The following is a 15,433-nucleotide window of genomic DNA, read 5'->3' on the forward strand; positions in this document are numbered from 1 at the left end:
CCAGAATGTCCCCTCGTTGGATTAGAATGATTGTGAAGGGATGGAAAACGTAAACCCTAAAAGGCAGAAGTTTTCAAAATAAAGCAAATGAGCAAGATTGGGTCACTTGCCACTTGATGGGGTACTATCCTTTCTAACGTGTTTTTCTTTCTTTTGAACCAGAAAATGAGCTCCTCCTTCTATAATTCATACATAAATCCTATTAGTCCCATACATAGGCAAGAGTTACACCCACTTAAAAATTCCAGAGATGGGGAGTAGTTGGAATACGAGTCCCAGTAGTGATGACTCTTCACTGATGAACCATCCCCTCCCCAATCTACTTTTCACTCTCATCTGCCCTGCTGTGTCCTACGAGCTGGCCTCTATGGACCAAACCTCTGGTCCACCTTCCCTCTAGCTTGTGGTTGGGTTTGGCCAATGGCTCCTGCCCCTGTTGATTCAGGTCCTAAAGTGATGATGGTTCCATGTTTGCTGGGTCCTGGGTGCTTCATTCTTACTGGTTTTCTTAACCCAAACCATACCTTTGCAAAGAGCCTCTGCTCCATTCTCTTCAGTTAAAATTTCTGAGTTTGCCATCCGTTTTCGGTTCACATGATGAGTTTTCTGTCCCCTTGGCATTTCTACCTTCCTGAGCTCCTTCCTCCAGAACAAATATTAAAAATGATACTTCATGACTGTGCTGGTATAAAGATGAATAGAATCCAGACTGGATTATATCCATGTTTTTCTTATGATTTTTAAAAGAAATAAAAACATTTTCATGGGCTCTTTAAAGTAGCATGGGCTCTAGGCACGAAGCCTGCTATGTGTAATGGAGAAGTCGGCCCTGGCTGTTTTCTGCCAGGACTCTGACAGATGCCATTGCTTCCACCTACATACCTGACAGACAGAAAATGGACAGAAACTACCAGGAAGGTGGGCTACTATCAAATCATGATCCTCGGGTCAGATTTCTCAAACAGAGTGTTTCCATTCCAGTGGACCCAGCATCCTTGTCCCGAAGCAGATCCTGTCTCCAAGTCGCAGCTAAGATGACAAGATAATATAACAGTGGGGGAAATGGAGTATCTAAGTGTTGAATTAGTACCTAATTCATTTACTACTCACCACATTCTAGTGGCTGATGACATAACAATCACATGCTTCATTAATAATCCTCACTTTGCTTTAGGTAAATATATCACTCTATAGCTGTGCAGGACAGAACATTTTCTCTATGTTCTCAGAAAGATCTCATTTTGGCTCCCAGTATTGAAAAGCAAGGTTGGAGTTTGTTTCGTTTTTAAAAGAGAAATGAGATTGTTTTTAATGATGAATACTGTGTTTAATTGGCAATGTGTTAAGTATTGATGATATTGAAGGTTATATTTAGGATTCTATTTGTTCAGCTGGCTCTCAGTCTGTGACCACCTCATAGACCAGGCGGAAAGAAATGGACAATGTAAATTATGCTGGGAAGAAGACATAGCCAGACAGAAGGATTTTTAAATCTAAAACAAGCAGTTATTGATTTTCTGTTGAAGGTAAACACTTCAGACTCTACGCAAATGTGGGACCAATGCCATGTCAGATTCCTTTTTTCTTTCTTTTTTTTTGTTTTTTGCCTTTTTTAATCTTCAGTTCTAATTTCAAGTTAATACTGAGTTTAAAACTCCAAGCCTCTGGATTTTTCTGTATCCCCTTTCAGTTGGATCGCTGACAGACTGGAGGAGAAAGGAGGTCCTGCAAAGGATAAGGAGCTGAGAATTCTCCCCTCAACACCCTAAATATCAACCATAAAACTAGTGAACTATGGCAACTGAACTGTATGCATTCATTCCAAATGACATCTATGTAAAGTTCATCCTTGTTTTCAGTTGTCATCTTGGAATCATAAATGTTGAATCTGAGGTACAGGCTCTCAGCTCCCTGAGGCTTGTCTGCATTCTTCTCAGTGTTAAGCCCATCGTTTGCGATGTCCTACTTTATGGGGTCCAAGGGCAAGGGGTCCTCTCTTGTGGGGAAAAAAAACAAAACTATATATTACACATCATCAAAATGGGGGGCGTGAGGTGAACCTCTGTAAATATCCCCTGGAATTTACAACAAATCAAACAACTATAACTCCACAAAGGACTCCCTGCACAGCAGACAGGCAAGACGAAGAGGTCCACTACTGAATTCACCTAAAGGTGGGCGAATCACGCAAGCTGGGGAGAAGAGAAGGGAGAAGTGAGGAGCTGGAGCCAGAGACGAGAGGGCACAGAATGCAGACCTACTCAGTGCTCCGAGCTTGCTGTATCCCGGAACTACCGCAGCTGCAAGAGAGGGAAGAACTCAGACTGCCAGGGCTCTGTTTATGGCCCACACGGCTGAGGGGACAGCATATAATATGGCTGAACCCAACGTTCACGGCAGAGACCTCAGAGCAAAGACTGAGGGGAATAAGGCTGAAAACGGTGATTTAAGCCCTCACTGCCGCACAGAACAGAAGCCCTAGGCACTGAGACTACCCGCCCCCTCCCTACCCTCCCAGAACTTGCCCCGCCCCCACCTGCCTGGTGCTAGAAGCGGAACAATAGCAGTGTCAGATCAAAAGACCAGAATATTTGCTGTTCTGAGAACTGTGGTCTGCAGACAAAGTTTCAAGGCACAACTAGTTCCGGCAATGGGGAGGGAGCTGTGGAAGCAGGGCTGGCTATGGTGGTGGTCGCCACCATTGCTCTGGGCCACCTCACACAACTCACCCCGCCCCTGACCCCACCTATCTGGGCGGATCCCTGCAGGAGTAAACAGAACTGCTGAAACACATAGGCTCTGAATCTGGTACAGGAAGAGCTTTGGAACTTCAAAAGGTCTCTGCATACCCACACGGACACTGCGCCCTGTGACCCAGGCAAACTGTTAACAGGGGAGAAGCCCATCTCCCAGGGAATCCTCCCATTGTGTGAGAAGCTGGAATAGTGCAGAGAAAACATAGCACTACAGTGACAGAGAGAAAAAAAGTCTGCAGTCGGATAGAAAATAAAACATTCTACCAACAAGTACTGGAAAACAAAAGAAAGACCTCTTCCTATCAATGTGTTGCAGAAGCCACTCCTGTAGATGTCTAGGAAGAGAAATAATAAATCAGTAATTGCCATGAATAACCAAGACAACAAGACAGCTCAGAAAGAAAGTGAAAAGTCTCCAGAAAAGGAACTCAAAGATATGGAAATATGTGACTTAAATGACAGAGAATTCAAGATTGCAGTTCTGAAAAAATTCAACGAGATACCAGAAAACACAGAAAGGCAGTTTAATGAACTCAGACACACAATCAAAAAACAACATGAATATTTTATGAAAGAGATTGAAATTTTAAAAAAGAACCAAATAGAATTTCTGGAGATTAAGAACTCAATAGAAGAAATTAAGAATGAAATAGCCAGCTTAGGTAGTAGAGTTGACCAGATGGAGGAAAGAATCAGTGACATCGAAGATAGAAACCTGGAAATGACACGGATGGAAGAAGAAAGAGACGTGAGACTTAAAAGAAAAACTCTATAAGAACTTTCTGACTCCATCAGAAAAAGCAATACAAGAATAATGGGCATACTGGAAGGAGAAGAAAGAGAGAAAGGAACAGAGTACTATTCAAATAATAGATGAGAACTTCCTAAACTTGTGAAAAGTACTGGATCCTCGAACCCAAGAAGCAAATAGAACACCTAATTACCTCAACCCCAACCGGCCTTCTCCAAGGCACATTGTATTGAAACTGTCTAAAATCAACGACAAAGAAAGAATCCACAAGGCAGCCAGGGAAAAGAAGACAGTAACCTACAAAGGAAAGCCCATTAGATTATCATCAGATTTTTTAGCAGAAACTCTACAAGCCAGGAAGGAGTAGAACCAAATATTCAAACTATTGAAAGAGAGAAATTATGAGCCAAGAATAATATATCCAGCATAGATATCCTTCCGATATAAAGGAGAAATAAAGACCTTTCCAGACATACAGAAGCTGAGGGAATTTTCTAATACACGACCTGCACTACAAGAAATACTAAAGGAGGCTATTCGACCACCATCAACAGGGACAATTTGTGGCAACCGAAATATAAAATGGGGAGAGTAAAGGCCTGAACCGGAATATGGGAATGGAGAAAGTAAGTGTGCTGAAGAAAATGGAATACTCTAAATATCAAACTTTCTATTACATAAACTTAAGGGTAACCACTCAAAAGAAATCCAGAACTGAAATATATACTGTAATAAAAGAAGAAACAGAGGGAAACATCATAGAATACCACCACACAGAAATAATAGACAACAACAAAAAGGCAAAGAAACAATGGAGACCCAGACTTACCAGAAAACTAAAGATAGAATGACAGGAAATCCTCACATATCAATAATCACCTTAAATGTAAATGGACTGAGCTCACTAATAAAAAGGCACAGAGTAGCAGATTTGATCAAAAAACTAAACTCAACCATATGCTGTCTCCAAGAGACACATCTCAGCTACAAGGACAAGCATAGACTCAAAGTGAAAGGGTGGAAATTGAAATTCCAAGCAAATGGTATCCAGAGAAAATCAGGTGTAGCCATAATGATATCAGATGATACAGACTTCAGGGTGAAAAAGGTAACAAGAGACAAAGATGGACATTTCATAATGGTAAAGGGGACTATACAACAAGAAGACATAACAGTCATCAATATTTATGCCCCCAATCAGGGAGCACCAAAATATACCAAGCAACTACTAACAGAACTAAAAGGAGAAATTGACCAAAACACAAGTATACTAGGGGACTTAAACACATCGTTGACAGCTATGGATAGATCATCCAAACAGAAACTAAATAATGAAATAGCAGCCCTAAATGACACATTAGATGAAATGGACATAATTGACATTTATAGAGCACTTCATCCTAAAACATCAGACTATACATTGTTTTCTAGTGGACATGGAACATTCTCAAGGATAGACCATATATTGGGACATAAAATCAGCTTCAGCAAATTTAAGAAGATTGAAATCATACCAAGCATATTCTCTGATCACAAGGCTTTGAAAATGGATATCAACTGCAAAAAGGAAGCAGGAAAAAACACAAATACATGGAGATTAAACAATATACTTAAAGAATGACTGGGTCAAAGAAGAAACTAGAGGAGAGATCAAAAGATACATAGAAACAAATGACAATGAAAATACATCCTACCAAAATTTTGGGGATGCAGCGAAAGCAGTTTTCAGAGGGAAATTTACACCATTACAGGCCTATCTCAAGAAAAAAGAAAAATCCCAAATAAATAACCTCACATTACACATTAAAGAACTAGAAAAAGAAGAACAAGTGAAACCCAAGGTCAGCAAAAGAAAGGAAATAACAAAAATCGGAGCAGAACTAAATGAAATGGAGAACAAAAAGACAATAGAAAAAACTAATGTGACAAAGAGCTGGTTCTTTGAAAAGATTAACAAAATTGACAAACCCTTGGCTAGACTCATTAAGATAAAAAGGGAGAAGACACTAATTAACAAAATGAGAAATGAAAAAGGGAAGTTATCATAGATGCCACAGAAATACAAAGGATCATCCAGTAATACTATGAAGGACTATATGCCAACAAATTCAATAACCTAGAAGAAATGGACAAGTTCTTAGAAACATTTAGCCTTCCTAGGCTGAACCATGATGAACTGGAAAATCTAAACACACTGATCACCAGTAAGGAAATTGAATCAGTCATCCAAAACCTTCCCAAAAGCAAAAGTCCTGGACCAGATTGCTTCACTAGTGAATTCTACCAAACCTTCAAAGAGGATCTAATACCAATCCTGCTCAAACTCTTCCAAAAAATTGAAGAAGAGATAGTACTCCCCAACTCATTTTATGAGGCCAACATTACCCTGATACCAAAACCTGGTAAGGACAACACAAAAAAAGAAAACTACAGACCAATATCTCTGATGAATACAGATGCAAAAATCCTGAAGAAAATTCTAGCAAATCAAATACAACAATGCATTAAAAAGATTATTCATCACGACCAAGTGGGGTTCATCCCCAGGGCACAAGGATGGTTCAACATCCGCAAATCCATCAATGTGATACATCACATAAACAAAATAAAGGACAAAAATCATATGATTATATCAATTGATGCAGAAAAAGCATTTGACAAGATACAACATCCATTTATGATTAAAACACTTAATAAAAGAGGTATAGAAGGAAAATACCTTAACATAATAAAGGCCATATATGACAAACCCTCTGCTAATCTCAAAATTAATGGTGAAAAACTGAAGCCCTTTGCTCTACGTTCAGGAACATGACAGGGCTGTCCCCTATCATCACTGCTTTTCAGCATAGTGTTGGAAGTCCTTGCCAGAGCAATCAGGCAGGAGAAAGAAATAAAAGGAATCCAAATTGGGAATGAAGAAGTTAAATTATCACTCTTTGCAGATGACATGATACTATATATAGAAAACCCTAAAGACTCTACCAAAAAGCTATTAGAAACAATCAACGAATACAGTAAAGTTGCAGGCTACAAACTCAACATACAAAAGTCCATTGCATTCCTATACACTAACAATGAAATCTCAGAAAAAGAAATACAAAAAACAATTCCTTTTGCAATTGCAGCAAAAAGAATAAAATACCTAGGAATAAACTTAACCAAGGATGTGAAAGACCTATATGCTGAAAACTATAAGACATTTTTGAAAGAAATTGAAGAAGACACAAAGAAATGGAAAGACATTCTGTGCTCATGGATTGGAAGAATCAACATAGTTAAAATGGCCATATTACCCAAAGCAATATACAGATTTAATGCAATCCCCATCAAAATCCCAATGGCATTTTTTAAAGAAATAGAACAAAAAATCATCAGATTTGTTTGGAACCACAAAAGACCCCGAATAGCCAAAGCAATCTTAAGAAAAAGGAACAATACTGGAGGTATCACACTCCCTGACTTTAGCTTGTACTACAGGGCTACAATAATCAAAACAGCATGGTATTGGCAGAAAAACAGACACATAGACCAATGGAATAGAATTGAGAAACCAGAAATAAAACCACATAAATTTGGACAGATAATTTTTGACAAAGAAGCAAAAAACATACAATGGAGAAAAGACAGCCTCTTAAATAAATGGTGCTGGGAGAATTGGATAGCCAGATGCAAAAGAATGAAACTGGACTGCTATCTGTCACCATGTACCAAAATTAATTCAAAATCGATGAAAGACTTAAGCACAAGACCTGACACAACTACATAGAAGAAAACATAGGTTCTAAACTTATGGACCTTGGGTTCAAAGAGCATTTTATGAATTTGACTCCAAAGGCAATGGAAGTAAAATATAAAATAAACCAATGGGACTATATGAAACTTAAAAGCTTCTGCACAGCAACAGAAACCATCGACAAAATAAAGAGGCAACCAACGGAATGGGAGAAGATTTTTGCAAACACTGCCTCCAATAAAGGGCTAATATCCAAAGTATACAAGGAACTCATGAAACTCAACAACAAAAAAACAAACAACCCAATTGAAAAATGGGCAGACAACCTGAAGAGACATTTCTCCAAAGAGGACATACAAATGGCAAATAGACATATGAAAAAATGCTCAACATCACTAATCATCAGAGAAATGCAAATAAAAACCACAATGAGATATCACCTCACCCCAGTCAGAATGGCTATCATCAACAAGACAAATAGTAACAAGTGTTGGAGAGGCTGTGGAGAAAAAGGAACCCTCATACACTGTTGGTGGGAATGCAGACTGGTGCAGCCGTTATGGAAGGCAGTGTGGAGGTTCCTCAAAACATTATGAATAGAATTACCATATGACCCAGCAATTCCTCTTCTGGGTATCTACGCAAAAAATCTGAAAACATTTATACATAAAGACACGTGTGCTCCAATGTTCATTGCAGCTTAATTTACAGTGGCCAAGACATGAAGACAACCAAAATGTCCTTTGATAGATGAATGGATAAAGAAGTTGTGGTATATATACACAATGGAATACTATTTGGCAGTAAGAAAAGATGAAATAGGACCATTTGTGACAACATGGATGGATCTTGAGAGTATAATGCTAAGCGAAATAAGTCAGACAGAAAAAGCAGAGAACCATATGATTTCACTGATATGTGGTATATAAACCAAAAACAACAAAAGAACAAGACAAACAAATGAGAAACAAAAACTCATAGACACAGACAATAGTTTAGTGGTTACCAGAGGGTAAGGGGGGTGGGGGTGGGAGATGAGGGTAAAGGGGATCAAATACATGGTGATGGAAGGAGAACTGACTCTGGGTGGTGAACACACAATGGGATTTATAGATGATGTAATACAGAATTGAACACCTGAAATCTATGTAATTTTACTAACAATTGACCCCAATAAACTTTAAAAAAAAAAAAAAGAACACCTTACAAGTATTCTAAAATACAGGTTTCTGATAACTTTAAAAACATAACACTGAACTAGGTAAAGATTTATACTACTCTAAGGAAAAACAGGATTTATGAAACTACGATCAAGAAGTTAAAGATCAACAAGAATTAATAACATGGGTAAGAGTGATCATAGTTTTTGTAACTTCATATAAAATATTATTGGTGAGACAGGTTAGTTAGCATGTTGTTAGGTAGACAGGGAGGTCCCTGGTGGAATAAACAATAGGCAGCCATTTCCTAAAACTTCAGATTCTGTTCTGAAGTAACTCATTCACTCCAGGAAAAACGGTGCAGATTTGATAGGAATGAGTTATTTTGCTAATGCTTTCAGGATGGGCAAACAGAGCGAAAAAAACCTGGTAGATGAATTTCCGTTAGAAGATGTCAGTTCCTTTCTTCAAACAGGCAAGAGAAGATATAAGAGTAAGAGTCTTTGCCCCACGCAGTCACCCCATTTGGGACCCCCTCCTGCTCGGGAGCTCTGACCCTTTGCTTTTTAATAAATTATCCTCTTTTAAAAAAAAAAAAAAAAAAAGCTATTTTTTAAGGAATTAAATCTGAAAACTTTGCCCTAATTCAATGAATCCAAATGTTGATATGTTGCTGAGATGGTGTTTTTAGTACATCCCCCTTTAACTATTCATAACCCAGTTATAAATTCATGTTTATTTTATATCTTTTTGTCTCCGTCCTCTTATGACTATATAACATTTACCCTGACAAGTGTATAAAGAGTACTGAGGTTGACACTTGCTGGTCTTAGTAGAAATTAATCAAAATCCATCTGTTCCCTTCCCAGCCTGGACAATTTCATTACAACTAAACCAGGGATTATAGGATTCTTACATCTTTTTTTTTTTCCCCAACACAGTTCAGTTGATTTAGAAACAATGATTAAAGCTGCTTTACTTTAAGGAAGATTGTTTCCAATCTTTCCTTCTTGCAAGGCAGAAGATGAAAGCATCTTGATCCTGAAATATTTATATCTAAGACTAGAAATATGTATTGGAGGCATGATGAACGATTGAAACCAAAGACTTTTTATTTTAAAGTCATATTTCTTATCTTTAAACTTCACTTTCCTCACAAGCTAGAGGAAATAAGCCCTAAATACATTCACTGCCCCTTATCCCAGGTTGATTTTCTACCTTTATTTAATTGTAAATTCAATGTGGCATAATAAAGAGACTCAAAGATAAAGATTACCTTTCTGACACTGACTATTTATAGGGATAAATATCAGTTATCCTTCTGTGGCCTTAGAATGACTGCTTTCAAAGGAATGCAGAATACAAATTAGAGGGAATGAATTTAAGCCTCCCGCAAGGAGATACCTTGATCTGGGATTCAAGAAACCTAAAGAATTAGAAGTGATTACTAGAGAGCAATTCTGGATTTACCCAGCCTCATGCAGGTGCTATAGTTAACTATTCAAACTGTTTTTGTTTTTTTTTCAAATCTAGTTTCTATACATTTTACCCTCTAAGGCCCTTTTAAGAGAGGTAAAATGCTCAGAGCTCAAGTATACAGTTGGATGAGCTTTGACAAATGTATACACTCTACTTAAGGTCTATAATATTCCATATGCTTAATGTTTTGGTGTGGCTGTTTTAAAAAATAAGAATTTATTATAACCTACTACAAGAAATGAATTCCCCTCTAAATTCCAAAAGGAATAAAATAAAACCAAAGACCTGTAAACTGGTTCCCTGTGGAGCCAAATGCTGTTTGAAACCTGTCCGTGTCCAGGGCCTTTTAACAAGATAACACAAAAAAGAGCTGATCTTGATGGCGTCATGGCCCAAACATCAGATTAGAAACAAAATGATTCCCTGGGACTGGAGTCTACATCCTGGCAGATGATGCAGCCTTTCATCTTCTGAAATGGAGAAATTGAATGAAGCAAGGCCAATTCTGGGCCAGACTGTTAGATGAGATTTTTTTTTTTATGTTCCTAATTGTTCTATACAGATATTAAAACTTCAATTACAGCAGACCTAGAAACTGTCCCTCTGCCTTTGACATTTCCTCTTTCCACACTAGTTCCTGTGTCGCTGGAAATCAGTTATCCACCCACATTCCCAGCTCACAGGACACTGCACCTCAAGAGTGCTTCCGGTGTGGTAGAAATCCCACTGCTTAAAAGGCGAGCTATAAACACTCATCTTTAAAAGTTTTGAAGGGAATAAATACAGCCTAAGGAGTGCAAAAAGGCTCTTTACTTCATTCAGTAATCGCTGCTCAGGAACCTAAGTACAAAAAATAAGTGAACTGTATGAACTGACTAAAGTATAACAAAAAGAGCTGAATTATGGGGAGTTGTTTCTGCTAATTTGTTTTTAAAACCAGGAGTTCTGTACTGGCAAGTTTTATTGTCACCATATTGTGATACAGCAGAGTCAAGGAACTCTGAATCCAGACAGCATTGAAATTCTAATTCTGTCACATATTTGATATGTGACTGAACAAACTACCTGCTTCTCTGTAGTTTCATGTGCACCTCTGTAAAGTGAGAGCAGCAATAGTACCAGCTCAGGGGTTGATGATGTTTTCTGTAAGAGCCAGGTACTAAATACTTTAGGCTTTGAGGGCCATGCAGTCTGTCACACTGCTCAGCTATGTCACTGTAGCACGAAAGCAGCCATAGATAGTATATAATAAATGGGTGTGGCTGTGTCCCAATAAAACTTTATTTATGGACACTAAAATTTGAATCTCATATAATTTCTATAAGACTTTATTTGTTAGAGCAGTTTCAGGTTTACAACACAATTGAGAGGAAGGTACAGAGATTCCCCATGTATCCCCTGGCCCCACACAGGCATGGCATCCCGTTAACATCCCTCACCAGAATGGTGCATTTTTTACCAAGGGTGAGCCTACATTGACACATCATATCACCCAGAGCCCATAGTCTACCTTACTTAGGGTTCACTCTTGGTGTTGTACATACTATGGGTTTGAATATATATATATATATATATATATATATATATATATATATATATATATATATATATATATGATAAGTATCCACCATTGTGGTATCATACAGAGTATTTTCACTGCCCTAAAAATCCTCCGTGCTCTGCCTTTTTATCCCACTCCTCCTCACCCTGGCAAGCACTGCTCTTTTGACTGTCTCTACACCTTTGCCTTTTGTTGAATGTTATATAGTTTGAGTCATACAGTACGTAGCCTTTTCAGATTGGCTTTCTTCACTTAGTCCTATGCATTTAAGGATTCCCCATGTTTTTTCATGGCTTAATAGCTCATTTCTTCTTAGTGCCAAATAACATTCCATTGTCTGGATGTATCACAGTTTATTTAACCATTCACCTACTGAAAGACATCTTGGTTCCAAGTTTTGGTAATTAAGAACAAAGCTGCTATGAACAGCCTTGTGCAGATTTTTGTGTACACATAAATTTTTAACTCCTTTGGGTAAATGCCAAAAAGCATGATTGCTGGATCACATGGTAAGAGTATATTTAGTTCTGTAAGAAGCATCCAAACTGTCTTCCAAAGTGGCTGCTCCACTTTGCCTTCTCACCAGCAATGAGTGGGAGTCCCTGTCGCTCCACATCCCTGGCAGCATTTGGTGTTGTCGGTGTTCTAGATTTTGGCCGTTCTAATCAGTGTGTAGTGGTTTCTCATTGCTGTTTTAATTTGCATTTCCCTGATGACATGTGATGTGGAGCATCTTTTCATATGTTCATTTGCCATCTGTATATCTTCTTTGGTGAGGTGTCTATTAATATTTGGCCTATTTTTTAATTGAGTTGTTTGTTTTCTTATCAGTAAGTTTAAAAGTTCTTTGTATATTTTTTATTAGTTTCAGTGCACAATACAATGTAATAGATATTTACACCACTCACAAAGTGATAGCTCCCCTCCCCCAATCTACTACCCTTCTGACAGCCTACATAGCTATTACAATTCCATTGACTTGACATTCAATATTATTCAGTTCAGCTTCAGGCATACAGCACAGTGGTCAGACATACACACAGTCCATGAAGTGGTCTCCCTGATAAGTGCCCATCTGACCCCTTACAAAATCTTTACAACGTTATTGATTATATTCCCCAACTGTATCTCATATCCCCATGGTTATATTGTGACTACCAATTTGTACTTTCTAATCCCTTTACCTTCTCCCCCATTCCCACCCCTCTCCTATGTAGCAACCCTCAGGTTTTTTTTCCCTATATCTCTGAGTCTGTTTTTGTTTTGTTTGTTCATTTATTCTGTACTTTAGGTTCCACATATAAGTGAGATCATATGGTACTTGTCTTCCTTTGTCTGATTTATTTCACTTAGCATAATATTCCTTGGTCCATCCATGTAATTGCAAATGGTAAGATTTCATTCTTCTTTATGGCCGAGTAATACTTCATTGTATAAATGTACCACAGTTTCTTTATCTGATCATCTATCAATGGGCATTTTGGTTGTTTCCATGTTTGGCTATTGTGACTAGTGCTGCAATAAACATAGGGGTGCATATATTTTTTCAAATTCGTGTTTTCTTTGTATATTTTGGATAACAGTACTGTATCCTGTCTTTTACTGAATTTCATATAATTTTAAGCTGTAAAGAAATATTCTTCTTTTCATTCCTTTTTTCTACAGCTTAAAAACTGTAGACAGCATTTTTAACTCACAGGCTGCAGCCAAATGTGGCCCACAGGCCTTAGCTTACCAACTCTGACATCAGCTGATAGGGTTGAGTATTAGCACACGTAAAGCACTTAGAAAAGCTCCTGGCACATCATAAGCACCACTTCAGTGTTACAACTTACTGTTAATATCTAGTGGAAGGTGATGAATGTGTCTTCAGGGGTCTGGTATCAGTACTACATCCCAGAAAGTTGACCTTATGGGCTTTTAGTTTTGAGAGAGAGATGAGGTCCTAAGAGTGAAAAAGTGATGTTAGATTCTTCCTCTGATATCCAAGAAAGATGTAATGAACACTGTCTCCAGATATGGATCCAACATTCAGCGTGTACCATTGTATATATCCCATCATTTGGGGAATGATTTCTTAAAGCCGTTGTTATCCATTTTTGCACATTAAATCCCACAAAGAGATTTATTTACAACATTAAATCATTTCCTTGCTGCCTAGCTATATTTTTAACTATTAAAATATTCATCACACACTCTAAGAACCTAACACCAAGTGTTTTATGACCGTTTACAGGATGGCTTTTTTTAAAATTCACCTTTAAATGGGGATGTCAGTTTCCAAGTGGGTCTAATAAAGAGTGGTTCATTGTAAAATATCAAAGGAGATAAACAAAAGATCATTGCCCTGGAAAAGACCACTGGAGATGGACTGATTAAACAGAACATGATAAGAAAATGTGTGGTTTGGAGAAATGGGGATAAGATGTGGGGAGGAGTTGGGGTCAAAATTTTTTGTTTCCCTCGTATGAAAAAACGCACTCTATGGTTTACAACCACTGTTCTCAGCAGGGGGCAATTCCAGCACCTCAAGGCATTTGGCAATGTCTGTAGACATTTTCAGTTATCACAACTGAGTTGAGGGGTGGGAGTTGCTACTAGTAGAGGCCAGTGATGCTGCTAAATACAGAGCATAGCTCCCCACAACAAAGAATTATCTGGCCCAAAATGGCCAATAATGTCCAGATTAGAAACCCTAGTCTACAGGATCCTCTCCAGCTGACCCCCACTTCCTATCTGACTTTGTTTTGCTTTTACTATGAATTGGCCATTACAGGCATGTGTCAGATAACTAAAGACAAATACTAGAAAGCATCCCTCTCTATGTTTCTATTAAGGATCACAATTCAATTTGAACTCTCCATCCACCCACTTTTTCAAAGGCACTGTGATGGAAAAATTGCAAGATTAGCGTTCATTTAAATTACACAAATTAATTCAATTACCCTGAAGGAAACTGGTACCAGATCACCAGATTGCTGAGCAACTGATGCTAATTTGGTAATTCAATTTACTAAAGAGGTAATGTGACAAATGTTTAAAAGCTAGTCAGCTGTAGCTAGCATCAAGGCATGCAAGGAAGGCCGTAACTGCTGTGGATCAATTTGGATCCAATTCCGTTTCTTGTTCTAGGCCAAAATAAATCTGCTCAATTTCTTTAAGTAAACAAGGGCCTTTTTAGACTAACATGAGCTGAAAGAAGAGGTGAAAATGAACTTCCATCCTTTTACAAAGAATCAAAACACTAAATAAGCAGAAGAACTAAAAAAGTTTCCAAATCAATTTATGGAGAGTCAAAGTAATTCTAATTGATATTAACTAACTTAAAATTATAAGTACACTAATTAACATTGTACATTAACAATGTTTTAAAAATTTGTAATACCAGTTTAAAACTTTCTTTTTTACAATAAAATTTTATTTAAACTATATTTGTAGAGTGCTTTACAATTCTATTTAAATTCATCTATATTTGTAGAGTGATTTATAATTTATGAAGTGCATTCACATATATTATCTCACTTGAGCTCTAAAATAATTCTGAGAAGAGGGGATGGCAGGTATTATCATCCTTGATTTACAGTAGATGAAAATACAGGTTTTAGTCCAACGTATAAGTCCCTTTGGCTTAACAGCACACTCAACTGAAGACATTACGTTTTACAAACTTGGATTAGGAGGGAATGAGGCACAAACAACCCTTTCAGTTCTCTATTGCTGAATAAAGAGCCCCAAAAGTTAGCAACTTAAAACAACAGACATTTCATTGTAGATCACAATTTAGTGGGACAGGAATCCAGACGGAGCTCAGCTGAGCAATCCTTCTGCTCCACGTGGTGTGACCGGGGTCACAGGGGTCACTCATGGTGTTCAGGTGACGGCTGGTTTGGAGAGTCTGAGATAGCTTCACTCACGGGTGCCTTAGAGGGACAGCTAAAAGGCTGGGCTCAGCCAGGCCTTTCTCCTTCTCCTGCTGTCTCAGCGCCGCTT

This window comes from Rhinolophus sinicus, linkage group LG10, assembly GCF_036562045.2.
Source record: "Rhinolophus sinicus isolate RSC01 linkage group LG10, ASM3656204v1, whole genome shotgun sequence".
NCBI classification, from domain to species: Eukaryota; Metazoa; Chordata; class Mammalia; order Chiroptera; family Rhinolophidae; genus Rhinolophus; species Rhinolophus sinicus.